We start from the raw sequence: 8,878 nt of genomic DNA on the forward strand, positions 1-8,878 counted from the left end.
TTTAATTTTCAAAAATTAAATCCTTAATTAATAATATTAAGAACTTTTCTTAATTAATTTATAATCAATTAAATCTCATTTAATTAATTATTAAATTTGCCAATTAATTATTTATTTCACAAATAAATAATTATTAGCCATTATTAATTAATTCCTCCACCATTAAATCATTATCTTTTTATGGTGTAACCCTGTAGGTTCAATATTAAGCCGGTAGTATAAATAAATAATAATAAAACTATTTTATCATTATTTATATAAATTCTCTAATTTATTAAATATGATTAATTAATTAATCACATTTATTCTACATCGTGAGGGATACTTCTCAGCATATCGCGACTATCCGGATAATATGAATTCACTGCTTAGAATACCAAGAACCTATTCAGTGAATAGTTACCGTACAATAAACTCCTTCTACCCTACAATGTCCTGATTAAATACAAGGCATGGATCTCGTGTCAAGCCTATCTAATTTAATCACTCGCTTACCATTTACTATGCGTAGTTCTATGAAAATTAGAAACTCCTTTCTAATTTCATTCACTCTGGCCAGAGATTCCTGAACTAGCATAAGAGATTCCTTCACTGGAAGGGGTAGATCCTATATTGATCATACACTATCTTCGTGTACAAATTCCTATACTCAGTAGAGCCCTAATAATTGTCCCTGGAGACTAAGAACTAAACCAAAGCATAGTTCAGTGTACACAAGATGACTATGATGACCTCAAGTCTAAGGATACTTGTACAACTATCACTATGTGAACAACTGCTGACACGTGAGTGAACTCCATCAGTTGTTCAGCTATACGAGTCATGTTCAGTGAACTTATTCTATAATAAGCACCTACATACTAGCTATAGTGTCACCACACAAATGTCTATGAGAACACACATCCTTCATAATGAAGCAAGCATAGTATGTACCGATCTTTGCGGATTATTAATTACCAGTTAGTAATCCTACGACCAGGAACTATTTAAGTTTAGAGTTATCATCTTTTAGGTCTCACTATTATGATCTCATCATAATCCATAAAAAGCTTTACTCTAAACTATGGTATATCTTATTTAAACACTTAAATAGATAGAGCCCGTAATAAAAACTAAACAAGTCTTTTATTAATATCAATGAAATCAAAACAGATTCCATAAAAGTTATTCCTAAATCCTAATACATGATTGGACTTAGGACATATTCCTTTCAATCTCCCACTTGTACTAAAGCCAATCACTCTGGTATCTAGTACCCATCTCATCTTTATGACGATCAAAGTGACTTTCAAAAAGTACCTTTGTGAGTAGGTCTGCTATGTTATTATGTGTGTCAACTCTATTTCAATACAATACAAGAAATGTTACCGCGCTCCCACTAACCCTTTTGTAGACGCATGGTTCATCTTCGTTTTTTGATAAAATCAAACTCTTTGATTGTCTCATCAAAATGAATGTTCCATCTTTCGAGAAGCTTGCTTTAAACCACATATGGTTCGCAGCAGCTTACACACTAGGTTTTCATTTCTCTTGGAAAGAAAACCATCTGGCTATTTTCCAGATCTCATAGTCGTAGTAAGCAGCAATCGCAAGCAAAATCCGAACTGATTATAACAGGGCTACAGGTAAAAGGTTTCATCAAAGTCAATCCATTGCCTTTGTTTGAATTCTTTTGCCACAAGCCTGGCCTTAAAGGTCTCCACCTGGCCATCTGCTCTAATCATTCTTTTGTATGCCGTATACATAGATTTCATTCCGGATTTCATGGCACTATGCCATTTCTCTGAGTCAACACTACTCATAGCCTCATTATAGGTTACAGGGTCGTCATCATCAATGATCGACAACTCATTGTCATTCTCAATGACAAGGCCATAATATCTCTCAGGTTGGCGAGACACTCTCCCTATTCTATGAATGGGCTGTTCCACAAAAGGTTGTTCAGTCAGAACAGGTGTTTCCACTCGATCTGTAGTAGTTTGTGCTTCTTGAACTTCATCAAGTTCAATTTTGATCCCACTGTTTCCTTCAAGGATAAACTCCTTTCACAAGAAGGTAGCATGTCTGGAGACAAACACCCGATGATCGGTGCAAAAGTAATACCCTAAAGTCTCTTTAGGATATCCCACAAAACTACATTTTACTGATCGATATTCCAGCTTATCTGGGTCAACTTTCTTAACATAAGCTGGACATACCCGAATCTTAACGTGTTTAAGACTCGGTTTCCTTTCTTTCCATATCTCATACGAAGTTTGAGGAACATAATTTGGAAGGCACCATATTCAGTAAATATGCTGAGGTTTCCAATGCATAACCCCATAGGAATACTGGAAGATTTGCATAGCTCATCATGGACCGAACTATGTCTAACAAAGTTCGATTTCTCCTTTCAGATACCAATCTGGAGGAGTCCACTGGGAGACTATACCATTTACTTTGAGATAATCTAGAAACTCTCTATTCAAGTATTCACCACCTCGATCTAATCGAAGAATTATAATACTATGTTTGGTTTGTTTCTCCACTTCATACTTATACTCTTTGAACTTTTCAAAGGCTTCAGACTTGTGTTTCATCAAACACATCTCCGAATCTAGATCTATTATCCATGAAAGTAATGAAGTATGAAAATCCACCCATGGCTTGCGTAGACATTGGTCCACATACATTTGTGTGTACCAATCCTAGCAAATCTGCAGCCCTCTCTCCATGTCCACTAAATGGAGACTACAGTGCCACAATAAAGTGAGATTTTCATCATCCCTTTTCTTTTATTAGTTTGTTCAATCTGAAGTAAATTATGTCACATATATACAGACCATTATTTAAAGTACCACGTCCATAAAGAATATTATCTCTAAGAATAGAACATCCATTATTCTCAATAATAAATGAAAAATCCAGCCAAGTCTAACATGGGAATAATATTCCTCACAATCGAGGGACCAAAATAACAATTATTTAAAAACAATAGTCTTGCCCGTAGGCATATGTAAATGAAATGATTCTACATCTTCAGCAGCAACTCTTGCTCCATTTCCCATCAGTAGAATCATCTCCTCTTCCTCAAGAGTCCTACTTCTCCTTGGTCCCTGCAACAAATTGCAGATGTCAGAACCATAGGCGGTATCTAATACCCAAGTAGAAATTTGGCTTAATGACATATTCACTTCTATCATGAACATACTTGAATCAGAAGCGACAGTCTCACTACCCTTCTTCTTCTTCAATTCTGCAAGGTAAACCTTGCAGTTACTCTTCCAGTGCCCCGCCTTGTTACAGTGAAAGCAAACAACTTTACTCTTGGGGTCTTCAGCTTTTGGTGTTATCGGCGTTTTCTCACCTACTTTCTTCTTCTTGGAAGAGTTCCTCTTCCTTTTCTTAGGATTGGAACCTTCACCAATTAGAAGAATAGAACTCTTCTTAGGGGGAAAATTCGATTCCGCAGTCTTCAACATGTTGTGGAGTTCAGGCAGGCTGACATCCAACTTATTCATGTGAAAGTTCACAACAAACTGCGAGAACGAACTCGGAAGCGATTACAAGACCAAGTCTTAGCTCAGCTCCCCATCCATGGCAAAACCAAGTTGTCCAAGACGTTCAATCAAATTGATCATCTTAAGTACATGGTCATTCACAGATGATCCCTCAGACATCCTACAACCGAACAGCTCATTCGATATCTTATATCGAGCTGTCCTCCCTTCCACATCATACAACTCTTGTAGATGCATGAGGATAGTGTGAGCATCCATATGCTCATGTTGCTTCTGTAGCTCAATGTTCATGGAAGCTAGCATGATGCATTGAGCAACATTTGCATCATCTATCCACTTATGATATATAACATGTTCATCATTATGTGCATCACTAGCAGGTTCAGTAGGCTTAGGTGAGTCAATCACGTATTCCAGCTTCTCAATCCTGAGAACAATTCTCAAGTTTTGAAGCCAGTCAGCATAATTAGGACTAGTCAATTTGTGAGCATCTAGTATGCTCCTGAGTGATAGTGCAGAAGACATAACGTACAAAGTAAATCTGTAAATGATAAACACATAACAACACTTAGCAAATATTCGATTTCATTTCAAAACATTATATGAATCGGGTCTTTATTCATAAGTGGGTCCCACTAGTTTATCTAATTTATTCAACCCCCTACGTGAAAAATTAAGCATTCATAATGCTAGTGGGAATAGGGATCCTACATTCCACTACACAACCCCGGCTGTGGCACGAACCGCCATGTAATGTTCAATAGGCAGACAACTCTTGTCAATTACATCTTATGTTATTCCCTAATCAAACTTTAGCCTATTGAATAATTGAGTCTCGGCTGTGGCACGACAAACTCAATATTCTAAGTCAAGTCTAACCCAACATTCCGTACAGTTAAATCAGTCCCCAAAGGCCCACGGCTGTGGCACGTACCGACCTTTAGATTCTTATTCAATGTACACATCTCTATGTAATAGACAAGTATTTCTTATTTCGAAATCAAAGCCCTCGGCTGTAGCACGAACCGACAATGATTCAAAAATAAGAACTACTTTTCTATCATGTTGGAAGGCTATGACCGACACAAGCCCGTTGTGTCATTGGCCAATTACTACTTGATATTATTTAATTTTAGAGGGATTATATTACGTTACAATCATAATCATATTATAAAGAAATTCTTCCTTTTAAATTAAATATTTCAAATCAATAATCAATAATCAGATGATTCCCAGATTGGGTGGAGCATTGTCAAGAGGCGTCACTTAATAACCCTTTCTTACAGATAGAAATTTATTATTGACAGAATCATCCTTTCTCTCATATCGAAAATTCATATTCAATTACGTGTTTCATAAACACAAGAATCTCATGATTGTATTCATAATATTATTCTTAAGGTTATGAAACAATTTCACTATACTAGGTTGTGTAACAAACGCCTTATGTTCATTTAAGTTCACCTAAATCTATCATCGCATGATAAACTAAGCATATATCACATATATCAACATGAATAAACATCAAGGTAGGCATGTTATATCATCTAGCACATTAGTCTAAGCATTATACATCTCTATGTATCACATGAAGCATTTAAAAGCAATTAAAAACAGTTAAAAACAGCTTTAAAACACTTTCGGAAATATAAACAGTTCAAAACTTTTATATAAACTAAAATTGATCACTCCATTAGATCCGTCTCGGAAAAATGAATCCAACGGTATATTGCACGCCTAAAACGGAGTTACGAAACTCCCAGAAAATCAATTTTAATGTAAACAGTCGGGCTGTAACGCATTACAGGAACGCGTTACAATCCCTGTAACGCATTCCGATGATGTGTTACAACCCTTTTAACCAATTAAAAGGTGTAACGCATTCCGTGAATGCGCCATAGGGTGTAATGCATTCCCGGAATGCGTGACACCCATTTTTTTTTCTTTTGTAGCAGCCGCCGCTTTTTCCTCGGAAAACGAGCCTGACATCTGAACGTCGTACCTATTCTTTTCCTTTGCTTCCGTGCATCACAGATTATGCAGAGCAGATATATACATACATACTTACAAATAATATATATATATATGATTTATTTAATTACGAATTTAATTGCAAGATCTTCAAAAATTCATAATAAAAAATCTATACAACATAAAATTATGAAAAAAATACCCAGACGATCTACAACACTTATAGAACCCAGATCAACATTCAAAATTATTCTGAGAAACGATTTCTCATCAGACAAAATTAATCCATGATATAACTTGTAAAAATCATAATTAATTCATACAAGCATATAAAATTCTGAAATTTTTACCACAGATCTATATGCATACAACCTAAGCTCTGATACCATTGTTGGATTTTAAACGCAGCAGAGGCATGGCAAAACACTTTTACACATACAAAATCCAAATAAAAGCATATAAATCGTGGTAAAAACATAGGGATCGATTACTAACCTTTAATATGCGATCCAAAAGCAACGATCGGAGATCCTTAGCAGCTGCTCCTCAAACGTGAAGCACTCCACCGGTATCCACCAAGAAAACGACGTTAAGGAGGAGGAGGAGGTGGAGAGAATTTGGTTTTCTAAAACTTTTGGGTTTTTTTTGGGTTCGAATAAAAATAGGGTTTATAATAGTATATTTATAGGCAAAATTTTCAGCTGAAATTTTCCCATAAATATTATTATTATTATCCCATTTATTATTCTCATTAATAATTAAAACACCTTTTAATTATTAATCCTTTTTTCTAAACACTTTAGAAATAATTCTCTCTCTTTTGATTTAATTTCCAAAAATTAAATCCTTAATTAATAATATTAAGAACTTTTCTTAATTAATTTATAATCAATTAAATCTCATTTAATTAATTATTAAATTTGCCAATTAATTATTTATTTCACAAATAAATAATTATTAGCCATTATTAATTAATTCCTCCACCATTAAATCATTCTCTTTTTATGGTGTGACCCTATAGGTTCAATATTAAGCCGGTAGTAGAAATAAATAATAATAAAACTATTTTATCATTATTTATATAAATTCTCTAATTTATTAAATATGATTAATTAATTAATTACATTTATTCTACATCGTGAGGGATACTTCTCAGCATATCGCGACTATCCGGATAATATGAATTCACTGCTTAGAATACCAAGAACCTATTCAGTGAATAGTTATCGTACAATAAACTCCTTCTACCCTACAATGTCCTGATTAAATACAAGGCATGGATCTCGTGTCAAGCCTATCTAATTTAATCACTCGCTTACCATTTACTATGCGTAGTTCTATGTAAATTAAAAACTCCTTTCTAATTTCATTCACTCTGGCCAGAGATTCCTGAACTAGCATAAGTGGATCAGCCTTGAACATTCGCTTCCTTCACTGGAAGGGGTAGATCCTATATTGATCATACACTATCTTCGTGTACAAATTCCTATACCCAGTAGAGCCCTAATAATTGTCCCTGGAGACTAAGAACTAAACCAAAGCATAGTTTAGTGTACACAAGATGACTATGATGACCTCAAGTCTAAGGATACTTGTACAACTATCACTATGTGAACAACTGCTGACACGTGAGTGAACTCCATCAGTTGTTCAGCTATGCGAGTCATGTTTAGTGAACTTATTCTATAATAAGCACCTACATACTAGCTATAGTGTCACCACACAAATGTCTATGAGAACAGACATCCTTCATAATGAAGCAAGCATAGTATGTACCGATCTTTGCGGATTATTAATTACCAGTTAGTAATCCTACGACCAGAAACTATTTAAGTTTAGAGTTATCATCTTTTAGGTCTCACTATTATGATCTCATCATAATCCATAAAAAGCTTTACTCTAAACTATGGTATATCTTATTTAAATACTTAAATAGATAGAGCCCGTAATAAAAATAAAACAATTCTTTTATTAATATCAATGAAATCAAAACAGATTCCATAAAAGTTATTCCTAAATCCTAATACATGATTGGACTTAGGACATATTCCTTTCATCCTCAACTCCTCCAATTCATATTTTTCATTCGAAGATTGACCTGCACCTCCATGAGTTAGTTGTTGAAGTTAGATTTGTTGTCTTGGTGTAAATTGTTGTTGAAAACCAGGAGGGTTGAATTGCTTGTTTTGAAACTGCTGGAATGGCTGTTGCATCGCATTCTAATTGTTGCTCCAGCTGAAGTTAGGATGATTCCAGTTATCGGGATGATAAGTGTCTGGAACTGGTTGCTGCGATCTCTGAAAGGTGCTCACAAACTGAGTTGATTCACTAGATATAGTGCATTGCTCCATCGCATGCGATCCTGCACACATCTCGCAAACACTGGTTATCTAATTAACACCATAGTTAGCCAAAGAATCGAGCTTCATAGACAATGCCTTTAGTTGAGCAGTGATAGCCGTAGCTATATCCACTTCAAGAACTCATGCTACGTTGCCCTGCGGCAATCTCTGGGTTGGATACTGATATTCATTAGTAGCTATCAGTTCAATTAGATCATAAGCTTCCTCATAGCTCTTTGCCCATAATGCTCCACCTGATGCTACATCGAGCATGGGTCTTGACTGTGCTCCCAAATTATTATAGAAGTAATTGATAACCATCCAATCAGGCATTCCATGATGAGGACACTTCCTAAGCATCTCCTTGTAGCGCTCCCATGCTTCACATAAATATTCTCCTGATTGCTGTACAAATTGAGTAAGAGCATTCTTAATTACAGCTGTCTTCGCCACAGGGAAGAATTTAGTAAAAAACTTTTGAGCAAGATCTTCCCAAGTAGTGATAGAACTTGCTGGTTGAGAATGCAACTGGCACTTAGCTTTAACCCTCAGAGAGAATGGGAAAAGCCTCATCTTTATAGCATCTTCAGAAACATAATTTAACCATCAAGGTGTCACATATCTCGATGAAATCCCTAATGTGCATATTGGGATCTTCCGTTGCAGCACCCCCAAACTAGACTAAGAGATTAAAATGTTGATTTAACTATATAAGACAAACATGAGATTCTAACTTCATTAAATACTTCATTCAAAGTCATTATTCTTAACCTTAGCATGCAATGGTAATGACAACTAATCAGATAACATGGAACTAGTTAACGCCAATTTTTGTTACACGAATACCCTACTACCAGACATCCACAAAAGTGATAGAAGTTGAATAGACACCAATTATGTTGAGACCCTATATGTCTATAGAATTTGACAACATATAGTTATTTCCATTAAGAAAATAACTATACCAAAGAACATGTTATATGGTGTCATTCTTGACCTTATTCCTGAATTTGCACCTGGGAATACAAACGAGAAAAAGGCGAACAAAAACTTACAAATAAAAGA

At 35.2% G+C, this 8,878-nt stretch overlaps 1 non-coding gene across 1 annotated transcript; it reads left to right on the forward strand.

Annotated features, from left to right (window-relative positions):
* The first annotated feature begins 8,144 nt into the window (after positions 1-8,144).
* Positions 8,145-8,251, forward strand: LOC141722832 (small nucleolar RNA R71). Its single transcript, XR_012575832.1, has one exon. It is a non-coding gene; the product is annotated as a small nucleolar RNA R71 (small nucleolar RNA).
* Positions 8,252-8,878: the final 627 nt, after the last annotated feature.

This window comes from Apium graveolens, chromosome 4 (genome assembly GCF_009905375.1).
Source record: "Apium graveolens cultivar Ventura chromosome 4, ASM990537v1, whole genome shotgun sequence".
NCBI lineage: Eukaryota > Viridiplantae > Streptophyta > Magnoliopsida > Apiales > Apiaceae > Apium > Apium graveolens.